We start from the raw sequence: 21069 nt of genomic DNA, 5'->3' as shown, positions 1-21069 counted from the left end.
TTGCTTTAGTTCCAGTGCAGATATTGTAGAAGGGTCCATGTCATAAAAGAAGTTAAAAGCAGTCTCTTGAATAACGAATACCTTTCTACCATGTCGTTTAATGTCAATTTGCTTTCGGGCGCTTCTAGATCTTCTTCCGCACTGTTCGGCACTAACTGGGAAGCATCTCCATCCAGTTGTCTTCTGTGAATTCCTCTGGTATGGTGTCAATTAGCTCTTGAATCCAGATCTTGCAACCCTCCACCCCCCACCTTTTTTTTTTGCCGTATCATAATCCCTTTCATGATTTCCTTGATTGTCTCTGCCATAAATCTTGTGATGTCATGCACAGCATCTGGACACAGTTTCCTCCAGCAGGAATTTATTGTTTCAGGCTTCATGGCTCTCATGACTGTTTTTATAACAGTGATGGCATCTTCGATGGTGCAATCCTTCCAGACTCTCATGATGTTCTCTTTACTGGGGTTTTCTTCCATGGTGTTGACAATTTTTTTTTTTCCCATGGAGTATCTTGTGTAATAAGCCTTAAAGGTCCTTATCACCCTCTGAATCAGGGACATCGTATTTGGGAGCAAGTAGACCACCTTGATGCCTTTGGTGTTGAACCATGGGGTCCTGGGTCACTGGGGCATTGTCTAATATCCTTTCCAAGGCAGTCCCTTAGAAAAAAAATTAATGAGAATAAAAAAGTATTGTGTTTCCTTTGTGAAGAACAACAAGATTTTTGGTGCTGGTTGTTTTTGTCACCAGACTGTGGCTCGTCCCTTCTTGAACACACACTTCACTGAGAGCAGACTGATCCAGGTGAACCGAGGAGGGGCACGTGATGCGGAGGAGCATGGAGAAGGCCCCTGTCACGCCCACAGCTGGCAGTGTGCTGAGGGCCAAAATGAAGGAAGGCGTGCATATATGACAGAACCGGGAGTTCGTGCCCAGGACAGCACTGAGCACCTGGTCACTCTGGCCAGAGAAGAAAAGCCAATTTTCTTTGCAATGAATATTCCCAATGCTTTGTCTATGATGTTATTTTATTACCTTTAGAAACCAAGCCCTAATCTTGTTACAGCAGTTTCGCTGGGAAGTGGGTTAATATTAATATCAATAAAAGAATAAATCTTGTTGGAAAAAATAAATAAAATAAAATAGTCTCTCGCTGGCAAGGTACTTCCTGAGTTCTGGGGTAAAGAACAGTGGAACCAATCCGGAAAAAGTGTTCTTGTCCAGGCCTTCTTGCTGCAAAACCAAAAGACTGGCAGCTAGTGTTTATCTTTTCCTTCAAGGCTCAGCAGGTAGTAGCTGTTTAGATGAGGGGTATCCTGATCATAAACCTGATTGCATTTGCATAAAACAGTAGAGTTAGCCTATCCCTTCCTGCTTAAATCCTGGTGCTCCCTTCTCTTCCTTACTGATTAATGTCCTTTGTGGCACTTTTTCCCAGAATAGGGAACTTTTGTCTGCGTTAAAAACTTGTTCAGGTAGGTATCCATTCTTTTCAATGACTTTCTTAATGGTGTCTGGGAACTCATCTGCTGCTTCTTGGTCAGCAGAAGCCACTTATCTTGATTTTTTTAAAGCCAAATTGTTACCATGGGGTGGTTGGTTGGGCCACTGGGGAGTCTCCCTCATTGACTGGGATGGCAGCAGGGTGAGGTTCTTACACTGAGCACTCAAAAAGCCCTTCCCCTGGCCCCTCTGGTTCCAGATTGGGGGTGGGACTAGAGGAAGTCAGTCACATGCACCATAGAAATCAAAATGGTGCAGGGGAGGTTCTGGACCAAAGAGACCTGTCATTCTAACCTTGGGAAAGAAGGGATTGGTTGGGAGGTGGATCCACCCAAAGTACAAAGCATGTGAAGTTTGGGAAATTAATTGGTCATTTTGAGAAAGCACCTGGCCTGTCCCACGCTCAAAACTAATATAGTCCCAGGGGAACAAAGAAACACATACACACACACTCTCTCTCTCTCTTGCTTGTGGCTCACTGGCTCATGACTTGCACTTGGACTGTGGAGTGGCCTGTTCTCTCCATGGGCCATGAGGCTGCTAGGGCCACTTGGCCCATGGCCTCTGGGAGGGGGCCTCTCTCTCTTTCTTGACCACCTGGTGATGCATGGCCAGTGCATTTGTGCGCTATCTCATCTGGGAGTACTCGGCCTTCCAGCCAGAGCAGCCACATGGCCCATGACCTCCAGAAGGGATGCTGAAATGGACTACATCTGGGAACAAGCTAAGTTACAGGGATGACTACTTAGCAGCTGGCTGTGGGCTCCAACTGACTGCCCTTTAAACCAGAGCAGGAACTTTAGCTTATGAGCTTTGAGACGGGGAGTCCGTCATTCTCTCAGATCATGCAGTACCTGAATAAAACCTTTTTGCTTTTATACCAGGATCTGCCTCACGAGTTGGCTTTTGTGGCAGCAGGCAGACAAACTGCCATTTTTGTTCGGTAACAAAACCTCTTTCTAAAATTATCAAACCATCTTTTGCTGGCATTAAATTCTCCAGGTTTAGATCTTTTACTTTCCTTTTGCATTGTCATATAATGACTTTGCTTTTTCTTGAATCATATTACAGTTTATAGCAATCCTGCCCTGACATAAAAGCTGCATTTTCAATATGAGAAAAAAAGGTATTTAGCAAAACGTGAAAGATTTTCATGGCTGCCAGCGTGGCTGCAGCGGTGGCTTCACGAATTCCCTTTTCTCTCGTTGCACGGTGGTCCTTACCATGGACTCAGTTATCTTGAACGGCTGGCAACCGCACCCGCAGGCTTCAATCTACGGTACACATCAAGCAATTCAACTTTTTCTTGTCACGTCATGACTCTTCTCCGTTTCTTGGGAGCATTTCCAACATAACCAGTGGCACTTCGTATGGGTCCCATGGTGTTCTTCAAGGTTTATGGTATTAAACTAACCACAATGAAAAACACACGAGAACCACAGGAGATGACTTTTTACCCCGATAGGCAATTTACTGTATAGACAAACTGCTCACGTGGAGATGATCAGCCTCACACGATGTTCTAAGTGGAAACTCGCAACACTTGAGCTCATGGCAGTAGCAACAGGGGGTGGCTGTGACATTATTACAGTAGTGCAGTGGGTGCTACGGTTAACTTTATGCAGTGATGATTTAATACTCCATCTTTACTTTGGTTTATATTTCTCTTGACTGCAAATGGAGCCATGTATGGCCTGTAAGTGATTTTGTGCACAAGTTCTGATATATTTGAACTTTTTATAACAGATTTGTGAATATTTTACAGTAGTAAATGGTAAAAAAGACTAATATCTACACATATTTTATGCATTCATGACATACCTAACTTTTTCTTATTTTTTTCAATATTTCTAGGCTACATGGTTTGTCTGAGAGTTTTCCAAATTGTTGATTGAAAAAAAATCCATGTGTAAGTGGACCCACACAGTTCAAATCTGTGTTGTTGAAGGGTGAATTGTATATATTTTTTATTTATATATGTATACTATTTATAATGTATATAGTATAATGTATGTTACAGGTAGATTCTGTGATTTTCACATAATATATATGCATATATTCACTACATATATCCATTATATACTATACATGATACGATATTATATATCATACCATATACATATTCTATACACACACACATATATTGCCAATTTCACAAAAATTTATGGCCGTATGAACCCATTGCTAGGACCCTTCAAGGGCGGTGGAGGAGCCAGTGCAAGGAGAGTCCTTGAATCTTGTGTCTTCGTGGGCTTCACAGCAGATCCCCTCTGCTCTGAGGCAGGACAGAGACCAGGGTTGATTGTGGGAATCGCGGGACTGAGATTCTTCCTGAGGGTGCTGAATGTTTTGCAAGTTCTAGATACATGCCTCTCGGGTGAAGTGCTGTGACCGTGACAGTGACGTGGGTGTGGGGCTCATCTGTATTCTCTCCCTCTCCTCCTGTCATCCCTCACCTGGGAATTAAGAAGGTCAGAGTCACTGCAGAATGTGTCTGCCACATTCTACTTCATATCTGGTTTCTTTGGTTCAACCTGATGTATATGAGCTTCATGCATGTTAATAAGTATATCCATGGTTCATTCTTTTTCACTATTGTGTAGTATTTCTCTGCGTGAATAGACCACAATTTATTTATCTATTCTGCTACTGATGAATATTTGCAATGTTTCTAGTTTTTGGTTATTATGAATAAAACTGTTTTAAATATTTTTGTACACGTCTCTAGATAAATATATGCATTCATTTCTCTAGGGTATATGATTAGCATGCTAAAGTTTTTTTTTTCTTCTGTAATTTAATTCATTTAACACTTATTTACACCAAGTCCTTGGGACAATTTTAAAAAGTCATGACTTAGGATTGGGCTGGCAGATAAAAGAGGGGTTGAGTTTTGATGTGACAATTATGATTCACCTCCTTTCCCCTTGCCAAGTGATCAGATCACTACTTTATGAAATCTTCCCTGATGATTCCTCTCCTCTCCATTTTTTCTTTCAGCAACCAATGAAACGTATAACAGCAACCACTCACCCTGAACTTGAGACACTGCATTGTGGTTGCTAATCTGATTTCAGTGGGACACAGATTCCCAGTTCTCAGGGACATGCTTTCCCTGCTTCTCTCGGTGCAGGGCTTCAGCATGCACTCGTCTGAAAGGCCTGGACAGCAGAGGGTCCCCACAGGAGCATGCAGAGCCCTCCCAGGGGCTGGAACGTAAATCTGTAAACTTGGGAGGACTGCCAGGTGAAGGCCCCAGATGAGACTTTCCTCTTCCAGTGCAAGAGAAATGGAGAGATTCAGTCATATATGTGTTTAATCTATCTCTTCTTTGCCCCCACAACTCTGCTCCAAAATCCTGCGTCATTGTTTCCAGGATCCACAATAATGGCTACCACTTATTATAAATATTCACCATGTATTGGGAACTATGTTAGGCACATATGTGCAGGATGTCATTTAATTTCAAAATGTTCATGAGAGGTAGATACTTTTCAACCTACCCATGAGGACAGGGAGGCTCAGAGTTTTTGACCCTGCCAGGCCATGCAGCTTATAATAACAGAGATGAGATTCAAACCATTTGGATATATCAAGGCCAAAGTCTGTGGCATTCCAGTGAGGCACTCTGGTGGTCGGTTGATCCTGCCCTAGATGATTAAGAAGCGTGCTCTCCTCCACTGATAAGATGATTTAGTGGTGGGGAGCTAGAAGTGGTTTCAACAGGAAATTGCTCCTGCTCTTCAACTATTGCCAGAAAAGAACTATCCTGAAAACACAACTGTCATTTAGGCAGCACCTTGGAAATTTAGTTAATGTGTATCCAACAATATGATACAACATGTCAAATAAATTAGTTTCTTATAGGTATATTTCTAAATAATTTATTCTGGTATGATCATTCTTTCATTCAGCTAGTATTTACAGAACACCTATAATGTGCCAGACACTCTTCTGGGTACTAGAGATATAGCCATGAAAAAGCAGACAAAGTCCCTGCCCTCATGAACTTATATTTTAGTAGGAGAAATAGAAAACAGGCAATAAATAGATAACTAGACAAAGGGATGAATAATTATATGTGAGTGCTATGAAAGACATGTGCAGAGCGCTGTCATAAAGAATAACAGGGTTGGAGGGACATTTAGACATGAAGAGTGAGGAAGAGACAGCCGTGTTATGTACAACGGGAAGAAACTTGAAGGCAAATGCATCGTGCGTACAAAGCCCCTGAGCTGTAAAACAGTGGGAATTGTCCCAGGAACTGAAAGAAGTAGGGTTTGTGTGGCAACTGAGGGAGAGAGGAGCATGAGATGAGATTGAAGAGTAGACTGGAGCCCGGGTATGTAGGTCAAGGGGCTTAGGTTTGCTCCAAGTGCAATAGAAAGACACTACAAAGTTTCGGGCAGAGGAGTGGAATAAGATTTATGTTTTTAAAAAGTCACTCTAGATTCTCTGTGGAGGGTGCAGTGGAGAGGGGCAAGGAGGAAATTGGGGAGACTAGTTATAAGACTTTTGCATCCCCTTTTACTCCTGTAGTGATCCAAGTGTTATGGGACGAATTCTGTCACTCTAAAACTCATATGGTAAAGTCGTAATGCCCAGTATTTCAGAACGTGAATATATTTGGAAATAGGGACTTTAAAGAGGTGATTAAGGTTCAGTGAGATCAGCAGGTGGACCCTAATCCAACATGACTGGTTTCTGTATAAGAAGAGGATATTAAGACACTGAGAAGCACAGAGAAAGGGACCATGTGAAGATACAAGTAGAAAATGGCATCTATAATCCCAGGAGAGAGGCCTCTGAAGAAACCAACCCTACCAACCTCTTGATCTCAGAATTCTAGCCTTCAGGATTCTGAGAAAATAAATTTCTGTTTAGCCACCCTGTCTGTGGTGCTTTGTTATGGCAGCTTTCGCAAACTAATATATGAAGCTAGAGATGGTGGGTTTAGCCTAGGGTGGGACCAGTGAAGAGAGCGAGATGTAGGTGGACTAAGACCTATTTCTGAGGAAGAATTAACAGATAGTTCAAACCTGAAGAGTGAGGACTTAAGGGTGACCCCTAGAACTCTGACATATACAACCATAGTGGATAATGGTGCCATTGACAGAGGAGGGTTAGGGAGGAGCATATTTGGGGAGAGAAATCAAAAGCTCTAGACCTATTAAATTTGAGATGCTCATTAGGATCTGGGTGGGGATGTGGGGTAGGCAGATGACTGCAGTAAGTCTGAAGGTCAGGGGAAATGTAAGAGCTGGCAGTATAAAGTTGAATAGTTCTATGCATATCAATGTTATTGAACGCCAAGGGAGTGAATGAAGTCACTTGGAGAGAAAGGGTAGAGAAAAGAGCTGAGAGCCTTGGAAGACACCCACATTTTGGATATCTGGCAAAAAAAGAGAATGAAAAAAAGTAGCCAGCAAGGCAGGAGGAAAACCAGGAGTCTATGGTATCAGTCAAAAGAGAAGGTCTAAAGAATGAAGAGATGTTTAGCTATGTCAAATACTGCTGAACGGGTGAGTGGGATGAAGATAGGACAATGTTCTGTGAATTTGCCAATGCAGAGGCATGTTGTCCTTAACAAGGGCACTAGAATGGTGGTTCCTGAGGTTAAAATGAAGTGGATTAAGAGTGAATGGGAAGTAATTAAGTGGAGACACTATATGTAAATATCTTCTAAAATTTTGGTTTCAGAGAAGAGGAAAGGATGAGACAGCAGCTGGAGGGGTTGAACAGCAGAGTGAGGGAGAGACTGGTGTTGCAGGAGAGGAGGGAGGGATCTGAAGGAGTAAAGGTCTTGAGGAGAGAAGGGATGAGACCCTGTGTGCTGCTGGAAACAGTGGGCTTTGACAGGAGGAGGAATCGTTGTCTTAATATGGAAGGAGGTGCTGGTGGACTTAGGCTCCACTGATGCTTTCCATTGTCTCAGTGAATCAGGAGACCGGGCCATCAGCTGTAATGGGAAAGAGAAGGGAGTTGTTGAGAAGGGAGAAGAGGGAGGAAAGAGCCAGTTTAAGGGATGGTGTATTGGTCTCAGTTCTGCAAGAAGCAGATATCAAGAGGGAACATACAATGATTTTATTAGTAGAATGATGTGTGTAAAAAATGGGGAGGGAAGCAGAAGAGGCTGGGAGAGCTGTCAGACAGTGAAGGAGAGAGGAAAGGAAGGTTGAGTGGAAGCATACTAGACTGCCATGAAATCTAGACAAGGTTTGGCAAGAACAAAGGAGAGGCAAAGCTTGCTGTCAGAGTAGTCATCAGTTTCTTTGTTATCCCTGCTGAGCTCAGCCATTGGCTGGAAGCAGCCCCTTAAGCATCAATGCAGTGATGGATTTCAGAGCACAGTCACTGGGGCCTTTGGTTAATTGTGCTCCCTGAAATGCATTCTCGTGGCCCCAACAATGAGGAAGATGAATTTACTGCTGCCAGGCAGTGCTGGGTACCCATTTGACATCTGTGATTATGAATTTAAAGTGAAAGCTATCTTTCCTTGGAAAGTATAATGCTCAAATTTAAATGCTTCATGACACATGACTGAGCTCTTTCGCTCTGGGTAGATAGTTGGTAACTCCCAATATGAACAAATTTTAAGCTAACATCGATGAGGCCAGTTATTCTATAATTGTGAGATTGTGACTTCTCTTTTTAGTGTATTCTAGATTGGTCCCAGATGTATTTTCTGAGAAAATGAAGTATTTTTTGTGTGTGTTCTGGATTGGTCCCAGAAAATTTTCTGAGAATAAAGTATTTTCATTCATTCAAGAGTCCTGCCCCAGCACACCTTTAGACAGAGATGCAATTGTCATTATTCATGAGAAAGTCATGGTCAAGTCCTTTATTCTCATAACAGGCATCAACAGGTAGCTTCTGACAAATTGGTGTTTATACGTATTTTCCTGATAGCACAAATAGCATATGCTGAAAATCTGGAAACCACAGTGTTGGCCATCTGCCCGTATTTCTCAACCTGTCCTGGAGGTCCCCCGCAGTGGGTGGACAGTTCCCTCATACAGCATGTCGACAGCTTCCTTTCTTCAGCACCTCCATCCCCTTCTTGAGGACTTTCTTAGGCCACTGGAGCTTATTTGGCCTGCACCAGGGTAGGTTAAAAGTGCCTGGGAGTTAAGGCCCCAGGAGCAATTCTCGACAATGGGAGATGAGAGTAGGTGGGTGAATACCCCAGCTCTTTAGTGGGATAGTTCTGAGATATGTTTCATACAGTCTCTCAGAGGGTCCCTAGGGAGATTTAGTTCCTGTTGCTGATAGTAGTGACCCACTCGTTAGTGCACTTCTTATTGGCTTTCTTCCTTTCTCTGTTTTGTTTTCCCACCACCTTCTAGTGCTTCCTGGGATTATCTCAGAGCACACTATTTACACTATGACCATGAAAAAGAGGTAGAATTCTACCACCTAGAGAGAGACAGTTAACATTTTATACCCTTCCATTCCCCTCCACTCCCTTAAGTGGTTACTTAGCAGTAACCAGTTAATATTTTATGTTCTTTCTCTTTTTCTCAGTGTGTCATGCTGTGCATTATGTTTTGTTACTTATTTTTTGTTTAACTGTGGTGTCACAGACATTTATGAGATCATGAAAGTTATATAGGAAGTAATTGTTAATGACTTTCTAGAATTTCTTTGGATACGTGTTAGATTGATTTTTAAAATTACCAATCTGCCTTTGAGTGGTAATAGAAAATTACTCTAGCTGGGTTCTTTCCAATTTAGTAACTTCTGCGTACGACACAACAAACATTGTTGTGTAGCACACATTGTGGGGGATTGCTTGAAGGATGTCAGTCTGCTCTTTAGACAATGTAGATTTTGTTCTCAGATCCAAATCAGGCACGTTTACCACCGTGGCTTGACGTGTTTGGCCTTCCTTTTTCGTCACCTCACAGAACTGCTAATCGAGCTTCGGAGTGTCCGCAGGGATCCCGTGGACGTTGCCACAGAAAACACTGCTGTATAGACTGCTGAAAAGCTGTGAGGGCTGAGACCCAAAAGTGCATCAGGTCTCAGAACAAGGAAAAGGAGAGCTATTCCTGAGGAACCAGTTTTCTCTTGTCTTTTGTACATTGTCGATTTCGTTTTCATTTTCACTTTGTTTCTAGGAAGCTCAGACTCTAATTCGTTTCCTACTTTTGTTAATGTTATAAGATCAATGTAAATCAGTGAGTACTAACTTTTCTCCTACTTAATCTCCTTTCTTCTACCTCTTCTTTATTTTCTCCCTTCATGATTTCTTTATCAAATTCCCCCCCAAATCCTATGTTGGGTGGATTTGATAAGTCACCTCAGAAAACATTTTAATGGTGCGCTGTATGTATATGGCTTCCCCTTCCCACCACTCTTTCCTTTCCTGCGTGGGGTGTCAAGGACTACACTTCTGGGGTATTGTTAGAGTGGGGAAAGCAGGCCCCTCCACACAGCCAGTCTGGATGGGGCTGGCTGCCCCAGGGCCCAGGCGTGCCTCCCCCTGCAGCGTGACCCCCAGCGGCACTCAGCCAGCGGTGGATGGATAACTCCGCCCCACTGAGACACGGACACTTCTGCTCAGGCACGGGGATCTGCTCGTGGGGAAAAAGAGAAGTGGGCTGCAGGTGTAGACATTGCTTCTGCTCAGCACCCTCTGCTCAACATCTAAGGTGCCGGCAGTCCCTCTGTGGACCTTTCATCCCCAAGGCTGTGTCTTTCTCTGTGCTGCCCCTCACTGCCCGCCCCTGCCCCTGCCCGCACCGCCCATGGGGAAGGAGGAGGAAGGCTTCTGTGGGAGGGCTGTCATCTGCCCACCCTTCTTTTCTGTTCTCTTCTAAATTCACTTCCCAGGAGCCTTGCTGACTGATTCTCCAGAGCACCATTTGGAAGAAAGGGGAAAAAAAAACCCTAATGAATATTAACTGTGTTTTTCTCGTTACATTTCTGTGAAGAGAATCATTATTCTCTTGGGCAATGTGCAGGCTTTTGCTGGCTAGGGTAGACGGAATAGAGGAAGAAAAGCATAGTAATTGTCTTACCAAGGTTTATATGGCTGAAATGTATACATACATATGTCTTTTAAATGTGCATATGTTCAGAATATTTAAAAATTTTAATCGCTAGTTATATGTCTATGTAGTGTGTTAATACATAAATATATGTATGTTTGTGTGTGAGTTTATGTCTCAGATCCAATTATGTTATACCTAGCTTTAAAAACCTTCCATAGTTCCTTTTTCTTATTATAGGATAAAGTCCAAACTCCCCCTGGCACAGCCTCCGCACCCTCTGGCTTCCCCACCCTTCAACCCCAGCTCCCCTGCAATCAGGCCGCCTCCCCACACCCACACTGTGGCTCAGACCATGGGAACCACTCACTGGCCCTGCTGTGAACTTTGCTCCTTCCCACCTCACAGCCTTCCTACGGCTGTTTACTCTGACTACAGACTCCCAGTTCCCTTCTCACCAGGTGCTTGCCTTGGAAACTGATATTCATTCATCTTGGAGGAGCTCAATGTCCCTTCCGAGGTAAACACTTTGAGATCCCAGCACCTAGCATGGTGATACCAGCACTGGATGAACTCTCCAGGGTGGCCCAAGGTGGAGGCAGGAGTGCCCTCCCTTCTGCCTCCAGACCACTCCGCTCTCGGGTCCTCCTGGGAGTATTTCTCAAGTGCGCACTGTTCCTGGTGATGCCTGTCTGTCCCACTGCAACCCTGGGGGTGGGACCCATGCCTCTCTCCTCAAAGAACAGTCCCAGCGCCCTGCACAGGGTCTGGCACCTACCCAGTGTCTGTTTTTTGAATGAATGAATGAATAACTCTAGATCACTATCCATGTGACAGATAAGTGGGAAGCAGAGAAACTGAAAGCAAAATGTTGGAGGCATTGCCCAAGAACAATAATCAGGAGCAGGAATCGAGTCCCCTTCCCGCTCATCCCCTCCCAGGTGACTAGCTCACTGTGGGAAACTGAATTTGATTTGCAGAGACCTGGACATCACCACAGCTCTTAAGGAAGGCAGTGGCTGTTTCTTTTGGGGTCCTCCCTCACTGTCATTATCGGAGGCCTGTGGGTATAGTAATGTCACAGCTCCTACAATGACCAGAATAGCAGCAGCAGGCAAGCAGGCTGAGGGCCCCCCCCACCCTGAGTCTGAGGGAGACCCTCCGACTACCAGCCGCTCCGAAGACATCTGCAGAGAAGTCCACTGCTGCTGGGTCCAGGGCCTGCCTTCCAAAGCTTCAGATGGCTCACCTCCTTCTGCAGATGACTTGGGGGAAATTCAAAGCCACATTTCCAGTTTCTCACTCTCATTAACCATTGCATTCTGGCCTGGGTTTCTGGCTTTCCTGATTGCCAGATCTGGGTTTCAGGCCTGGTGAGCCCTAGACGCACCCAGAAGATTGCAACAGGGCCAAAGGCTGTTGTCATTTTCTGGAAATGAGGAGCCTTCTAATTACTCTCTTTATTATCATTTTCAACAACTTCCTATTCCTTCCTTCTATTGCATTTCTAACATCCATCAGTACCTACAATTCACGAGGGCATAGTACTGTGAACAGTAGTTGATACATAGTATATACCTTTTAGAATAGAAAATGAATGAACAGTGGTAGCATGAATGAATGAATGAGTACCTTCTGCTCAAGGAGTGGTGTGTTAGAACTAAATGAATGGAAGCGATAGACACTCCTTTGGTTGATTCTTCGACAAGGCTCTATCCTTGTAATCTGTGACGGTTTGTCTGGCCCTTTCTCAGTGAGGGATTAGGGCTAGAGGAGCTGGTCTAATTCTTCTGGCCTAAGGATTCTAGGACATTGAGGCAGGGGGAGAAGGTAATGAAAGGAACTGAGGGAAGAGGTGGCTGAAAGTTCTGGGAGCCTCAGTGATTGTCCAGTGAAATTTCCTCTGGAAGTTTCCCCCCCATTGGCCCGAAGCCTGCGCCTGCCCATCTCACAGAGGAAGTAGCTGTGGTTACACTGTGGGCTCCAAAGTCAGGAACAGTGAAGGGAGGAGGGGCCCTTCCATGGGGCCAGAGGTTACAGCGGGAGGGGAGGGGGTTGAAGGTCGAGGAGCCAGGGCTCCTTGTGGCATCCGGTTTCAAACAACTCTGTTTAGAAATAGAAGAGAACCTCTCAGGAAAAATGGGAGGCCTCTGGCAGGCCTCCCAGGGCTGAGAAACAGCAAGTTCCTGCCAGCTTGTGACAGAAGTGGGAGATTTGTGGGAAGGGAGGAGGGACGAGGGCATCAAGGGAGCAGACACAACCCAGGAGCATTTTTCCTGGTAAAAATCAGGATGGTTTCTTATTCTCCCAGGCTGTTGTGCACATGGTCCGCTTCCTGTGAGTGAAATTATTGCCAGGTGTGCGTGTGTTTGTTTTCAGAGAAGGGATATTAGAAGCTATCTGTGGTCCCTGCCTGAGAATGCTGTGGAATAATGGAATGCAGAAATCAGCTCTACCTCTCTGAGTTTCTCAGGCAGGATCAAGTCTTCCAGGTTCTTTATTCCAGGACAGGAAACAAAAAGTGGGGAACACCTTTTCTCCTGGGAAAGCTCCTTTTCTAACCAGTAGTGCCAGAGGACCCCTGTGCACTGTGAAATATTGTATTATTGAGGACCTCAACTAACTTTTGTTTAGGTGAGTTATATTTGCAATGGTAGAACTTAAGACAAAGTATTCAAAACATTATTAACTCATTTGAAAGTAACAATGATACACCACTTACATACTAATATAAATAATGTGTTTATAAAAAAAATAGCTATATTTTCCAAAGCAAAACAATTTAGTGAGAAAGGTGGCATTGTTTTGTAGTTTTGCAAATCCGACTTCACCGAAGACAACTGAATTTTCATTATCTGCTTCGGAATCAGTGTCTTGTGATACAGCATGTCAAGTAGCTGAAGGAAAACTCCATTGTTATCTGTGAGAGTAAAAAGTAAGTAATATCCTAGTATTATTATGAAAATAGTTTTGACTCAACAGATTCCCCTCAGAGGACCTCAGAGGCTCCCAGAGGTCCTCAGAAAACACTTTGGAAACTGCTGCTCCAGAGAAAATGTTACACTTCTTTCCAAACAGATGTGTACAAATATGTTCATAGTGGTTTTATAAGTAAAAACAAAACTAAACAAAGCAAAACACCAACTTAAATATTTATAAATAGTAGAATGGATAAATTGTGGTATACTCGTAGTGTCAATGAATCTCACAAAAAATATTTTATAAAAATAAAAATGTGATTTCATATTTGTAGAGTTCAAAACCACATAAAATATATTATTTATGGATAGAAATATATGGTAAAACCTTAAAGAAAAGGAAGGTTAGTGTTGTCTCAGGAGTGGGGGGAAGGATACCATTGCTGAGGGATATACATGAAGATATCACATATATTTCTGTTTCGGTTATGATGAGCTAGTCAGGCTCCAGTCACAGACAACACCTCAGACCTCAGTGGGTCATACAACAAAGGTTTGTTATGGGCAAGCTAACAGGCCTCCATCAATTGGTATGTCTCTAGTAGGTGAGGCACAGGAGGGAACATAACGAACCATGCACTGGCTCTTAAAGTTCATCCAGAAGTGGCACTTTTTGCTTCTGCTTACCACATTCTATTGGCCAGAGCAAGTTACACAGCCATGTGTAACTTCAAGGGAGTGGGGTGTACTATCTGATCATGTCCCCAGAAGGATGGAAGAAGGGAAGCTGAAACATTAGGGTCATTTGTTATCGTGCTACTGCTTAAGTCGAGTGGTGAACTCATAGGTATTTGTTTATGTATTTTATACTATATATGTACAGATACATGAATTTATGCTTATTATATATACTATATGTGTATATATTATTTAAATATAAAATATAAAGTATAAAATATTGGAAAGAAAGAGAAAAAAGAATAGAACCTTAATTGTGTTGAACCAACTCACATATTTAGATTTAAAAAAATGTAGTGGCCAAGAGAGGAAAAGGTGAGAGCTGAACGGAGAAATATCTGGAATTCCTGGAGCAGTGGTCTTTAAACTGGGAGAAGCATATTCCCAGGGCCCGCGAAGACGCTCTAAAGGGCTGCAGTACAGGTGATATCAAAGAAATCAGTTTCTAGATGCTCACTTCCAAGTGTCCTCTTCACTAAAACTGGTCTCCCTGCGATGCTGTTGTGTTTGGACTGTTCTCCTTTCCTCTTTTCTCTTTCACAAATGTCCTTTCCCCATTTTTTATAGAAGAAAGATGTGGCCCATCCTGTCATCTTATTATTTGTAAAAATTTCCAGACTCCAAAGAGCCAATTCAAAGTTCTTGGTTCTGGCCAAGAAGGTAAATTACTCTACAGATTGGATTATAAATCCTTTTGCAGGACAGATATTATCTCATCATTTTAACCAAGGTGAAAGACAAACTAACGAACATGTAATATCAGATGACAAATCACCAATAATCTTGTCAACATGAGTGACTGTTGGCACACCAGTCAGAAAAAGTACAAAGAATCAAATAACACCACTGAAATAAAACCCCTTAACTTTGAATAAGTTTTCTTCGCGCAGGTTCTTAAAAGTGAAAATTAAGAGTAGAATTGATGCTGAAGTGCTCTCATTCTAGAGGAAGAAATACACATACATACATTTAAAAAAAGTCACCAACCATCTCATTAAGAAAGGCGTATCTAGTCTAATGTTACTTTTTTGGATTGTAATATTATCAAAATGTTCAATAATTCAAAATGTGCTATATTTGTTTTTAATGAATTGTGTGTTACTACTAATTGGAATAATAACTAATTCCAGATGAAAATCTTTTCACTCCTTAGGCTCTTGCTGCTCAATAGAACTTTATGCAATGATAGAAATGTTTTCTGTTTGCTCTGTCCAATATAGTTCCACAAGTCGCGTGTGGCTATTAAGAACTTGAAATGTGGCTAGCATGAATAAGGAACTGAATTTTACATTTTACTTAATTAAGAAAATGTAAATAGCCACAGATGTGTAGTGGCGACAATATTGGACAGCACAGTTTTAAAGCTTTATGGCCACAGAAAAGACAAAAAATTGAATTTATGTACATTTTAAGAGAAATATGATAAGGTGATTAAAAAAAGATTTTTATCATAAATGTATATTAAGATAAAGTTCTATAGGGGAAGGAAAATGAAAATACAAATTCAAGGAGAAAAAGGAGTAATGTGATATTTATGAATGTTAAAGAAGAGTGTGTTCATATTTTTTTTTAATTCTCGCCCGAGGATATATTCATTTATTTTAGAGAAAGAGGAAGGGAGAGAGAGAGAGAAACATCAATCAGTCTCCCATATGTGCCCCGACCGGGGACCAAACCCGCAACCTATGCACGTACCCTGACTGGGAATAGAACCCGTGACCTCTTGGTGCATGGAATAATGCTCCCACCAACTGTGCCACCCAGGGCAGGGCTCGTGGTATTTTTAAAAGGATGATAGAGGATATCAATTGTTGTAAGACTTAAATTCTATTTGGATACTTTTAAATGAGTGGCACAGTTTATTTTAAAATGTTTAAACTGTTAAAATATTTCAAAGTTACAGTGAAATTTAAATTTTTCAGCTATTTAAACTTAAGATGAAAAATTTTAAATATCAACACAAAAATGTTTGAGGGGAGTGCATAATGTTTCAATTTTTTTAAGGGCTATGCAAGCAAAATTCTTGAAAACTCCTGAATTCATGGCATTCACGGTTCCTTTTAACTCTTTGGATTTTGTGGATATGGCCTAAGAGGTCACTTTAGTGAGGGGGCACTGTAAGTAACATGGAGAAACATCTTCAAATGTAAAGGTTCATTTACAAATAAGGGTTCTAACAAAAAACAAAATTCAGGGGTTTTCAAGAATTTTGCTTTCATAACCCTTAAAAACATTGAAACATTATGCACTCCCCTCCAACATTTTTGTGTTGATATCCTGCATTTGGCAAGGCGGGATAATCCCAGCTTGGTTATATTCATTCTAGCATGGCCTCCCTGTCAACTCAGGTGTTAGGATTAGCTCTGCCCATTCCCAGTGGCAGCAAAGGGGCAGCGGGGACAGAGGAGACTGAGCAGGCAGGTCTCTAAATGACCTCAAGTCACCACAGCAACCAACCCCCTTAGGTGCTGAAGGGAATGGAAAAATACTCCTAGGACCCAGTGAGTGCTTCCAACGAAGGCGAGCACTGACAGCCAGCAAGGGCGGGGGCCATCCTGGAAGCAAGGAGAGCTTGTTATGTTGTGGGAGCTGGGATTCCAGACTGGCAGCGCTGAGTCAGCCTCTGATTGGTGAGGGAAGGTCCCCCTTTCCTAAGGTTTTCCACTCCCAACTGGGCCCTGCTCAGGTCAGGCGGACCCAAGGGGCTGGAGCTCAGCACCGACCCTGGGACCTGCTCCAGGGAAATAGCAAGGGAAGCTGGTGGCCTTGGCACTATTTCAAAGGCTGGCTTCAGATGTGTATCAGCTGGCTTTTGTACAAGGCTTAGGTTGTGGTTGCATCAGAGACTGAAAAAAGCAAGGGAAGCCAGAACTTTCTTTAAATGGGGCTCTGACAATAGGCAGGGTGCTTATCCTCCACTTTGGCCTTGTGAAGGAAAATGCAAACATTAGCCTGGGGTTGGAGAAGAAAACAGACACCTTATAGAAAGATGGAGGACTGACTTCAAAAGAAGCCAAGAGACAGGGAATGCAAAGGAAGGCAGAGTCTACACTTTTTTCTCTTCTTTGAATGCTGTGCTGTTACCTCTGAATGCTGCAGAGCCTGGTGTCACATCACACAGTAAATGCCCAGGGCAAGCTAAGGGGGGCTAAGAACTGAGAGCAATGTGATGCCCACTGCCAGAGAATTCTGGAGATTTTAAACTATAACAAGGAAGAGAGAGGCAATCATGCATTTAACCAACATTGAACCCCTGGGGCGGGGGGTGGGGGAGGGAACCTTTAAAAATCAATCATTTTCAATCTTTATTGTAATGTAACTCACATTACCATTACCTGTACAACTCACTCCTACGGACCTTACCAGATTTTGATACGACTGTCAAATTCGTGTGCAATTCCTGGCTCCCTAGCTTTAACTCCATTGCTTCCTCTCCCACTTAGGAGCACAGGAAGAATGCATATAAGAGTATTGTTATTATACGGTAACCTGGAATTGCTCTAATTCATTAAAACACTAAATTCTTTGCAAAATTGAGAATGAAATGAGGTTGCATCTCTTTGATCACTTCTACTGGCTCCAGCTTTGGCCTCTCTATTGCAAAGATGGCCTTCTCTCTCTTCCCTATGTCCTGTGATGAGCTCAAGAAGTCCAAGTTCCCAGGTGCTAATGTGAAACCCAAGCATTACTCCTGGTTTCTTAGGTGACTGGATCTCCCTCAGAGGCCTGCCTTGAGGTTGGGGGCTCCTCAGTCACTGCCAAACATAGGGGTCTTGGACTCCCGCCAAAGTCAGAGGGACCAGAGCCTGAACCACCAGCTCCCGCAGTTGTAATTGATGCCAGTTTGCAATTCCATGACCCCACCAAAGCCCCAGTGCCTCCCCTGACTGCTCCCAACTCCTCTATGCCCCTGAGTCTGGGACTCCTCTTGTTGCCAATCTTGGAGCTCGTGGCACAGCCAGCAGCCCTGCTACAGTCCCCACTGGCAATTGTCCTTCAAGCACAAGACAGGACAATCCCTGCCCCTCAGTGCAATGCTCAGCTAAGGCTGCTGCCCAACTGGAACCACAAGGAGCCACTTCCCCTGGGCTGGGGACAGAGAAAAGCATGTGGGGATAGTTTCCCCTGTCTGCCCTGGACAACTGAGAACCACAGTTCCCTTCTGTCTCTGTGGTCCTACAACCCAAGCCCACACCCAGATCTTTTCACTGAACCCGTGATGTGTCTTCAAGGAGACAAACTCCTTTGGGTTTCCTTTCCTGTGTAACAAAGTCCTTCGAATCCATCTCACAGCCAAGGGATTTTTAACTCAGTCCTTGAGAACTGCTGAACTTAAAGGCGGGCCCTCAGCACAAGTGTCTCCTCAGCCCAACCAAGCAAAGCTCTGGAACTGTCCCCCATCTCGTTCTCAGGGGACCACGTTGCAGTGTTATCATCCTGTGGCATCAGTCACGAACGCTGGCTAAAGGTTGTGTTAGTGAGATTAGTTAGAATTCCACTAACTGCTGTAAAAAAGTAAACCCTGATTTCAGTGGCTTTACACATTAGAAGTCTACTTATCACTCACAGAAGAGTCCCGTGCCAGGTTCCTACTCGGCAAATGGCTTTTTGTCGTGTGGTAACTTCCATTGTGTGACTCTCAATTTCTGGACCTGGAAATTCTGTTTCTAACTGGCAGATGTAGGGAAGACACACACTATTTTTCTTCTTCTTTTTACTGTGGTAAGATATACATAAAATATACCATTTTAACAACCTTTAAGTGTACCGTTCAGTGACATAAAGCACATTTACATTGTGCAACCCTCACCACCTGTTAATGCAGGCGGTGGAGTCCAGAGATCTTGACTACTTGTTCAGGTAAGCTGAAAACAACCACAAGGAGGACCAGATGGAGCGGACAGAGCCTGTACCACTCACGTTACAGGAAGCAACGCCGGCAGCAGGCCAGAGCAGCAGGACTGCACTTCCCTGAGTCCAAGACTTGTTTTAAGGGTCCCAGACCAGGGAGGCACGTGTCCTACCTCAGTGTGTACATGCAAAACGAAAAAAGGACAAGACACAGTCACAGGACAGGAAGCTGCTCCCAAAAGTGGATAAGGAGGGAATTACAATCCATTTCCAAAACAGTGCATATTCCTCCCGGCGGGGGGCCTTCCGGACAGCCTTCCGTTGCATGTGTTGGAAGAGCCAAGTCCAGCACCACCCCACACCGCCATCCATCTCCAGAACTTTTTCATCTTCCCAAACTGAGACTTTGCACCCATTAAACACTAATCCCCGTTCCTCCCCACCCAGGCCCTGGCAACCACCATTCCGCTTTCTGTCTCTATGGATTTGGCTGCTCCGGGTACCTGATATGAGTGGAATCATGTGATGTTTGTCCTTTGCGATTGATTCATTTCACTTAGCACACTGTCCTCAAGGTTCATCCATGCTGCAGCATGTGTTAGAATTTCAATCCTTTTTAAGGTTGAATAATATTCCATTGCATGTATGTACCACATTACGCTTATCCATCCATCTGTCAGTAACCACCTGGGTTGTTTTTACCTTTCATCTACCCACACTCTTCTCTTAACCATCTTGACCTGCAAATGACACGTCATTTCTGATCATACCAGAAATTTCTCTGTAAGAGGACCATGGCATTTCTCTATAAGAGAACTTACTGCATGGCCCCACCTATGTGCAAGAGGAGCCAGGAAATGTAATCCCTGTCTGGACAACCACTTCCCAGAATCAGTCCAGCCCATGGGAGGTGAGGCACAATTCGTTGGTGGACAACTAGCTGTCCCTGCCACCATCTGCCTTTATAATCCCTGTAACAGGTACTTACCATGGCCCAGGAAAAATGTATTCCCCCCACCCCCGGTTTCAGTTCTTCACAGGACAACATTTTTCAGGTCTAAATGCACTACCAGTTAGTAACTATAGCTAACCTATCTGTACTCTTCTACAGTTTTCCATGTCCTTTCCATATGGCATTGTGGTTCAGGTTCTGATTCTGTCTGCATCGTTTTCTCACTGGGTGGCATTTGTAGAGCCCTTAGTTTGACAACAAATTAAGCAAATAGTAATTATTAATCTTCCCAGCAACACAAGGTATGCGTTATCTCCTCATTTGTATAGATGAGAAGAATGAATCTAAGAAAGATGAAGTAACTTATTCAAAGTTACCCTGAATATAAATGGTGACTCATCTTTCTGTCTACCCTGCTCTCCTAGGGAGCTATCATCATGGTTTGGAAAGAAACCTTGATGTTATTCCGAGAATACTTTGAGTGCCCAAACCGAAATCTGCTTCCTGAACGCCCTCTTTGTACTAGAGCCGGGGGACTGTCCTGTCCCGAGCTGAGTCCCACCAGAGAATGCGGTAAGAAAGGGCGAAGTCGTGTCATTCAGGAGCCTGTCCTGTGCTCCAGGCCCCAGGAAGGTTCTCAGGACCCTTGGCGCAGAAAAACAAAACAAAACAAAGCTTTGCTGCTCCTACTTTTCAACCACATTCATTGAGCCCCGCCTTTGTCTAGGCCCTGGGGATGTAAGTAAGAATAAAAAATGACCCCTTCCCCCAAGAGAGTGCATTATCCAACCAATGAGACAGGCATGGGAGCAATACTCTCATATCATGTGACAAGCAATATGGAGTGATGTACAAAGTGCTATGGGAATCTGGCTGAGGGAGTAATTAATTTTGCCTGACAGGTTGTGGCAGGCTATGACAAGAAGGTGACATCTGAGCTGGGTGTAGACAGCTAGGAGAGGATTTGGGGGAGAGCTATTTTAGAGAGGAGAAACAACCAAGTCTCAGCGGTGTCAAAGAGCATGGTTGTTTGAGGATAAAGGGTAGGTACGGTGAGGGCAAAGCGTGGGTGGAAACCCAGTTGGGGAGGGAAGGGGTGAGGCCATGGGTAAAG

Source organism: Desmodus rotundus, chromosome 5, assembly GCF_022682495.2.
Source record: "Desmodus rotundus isolate HL8 chromosome 5, HLdesRot8A.1, whole genome shotgun sequence".
NCBI classification, from domain to species: domain Eukaryota; kingdom Metazoa; phylum Chordata; class Mammalia; order Chiroptera; family Phyllostomidae; genus Desmodus; species Desmodus rotundus.
The sequence above is the reverse complement of the archived record's forward strand: the minus strand, read 5'-3'. Positions refer to the sequence as shown.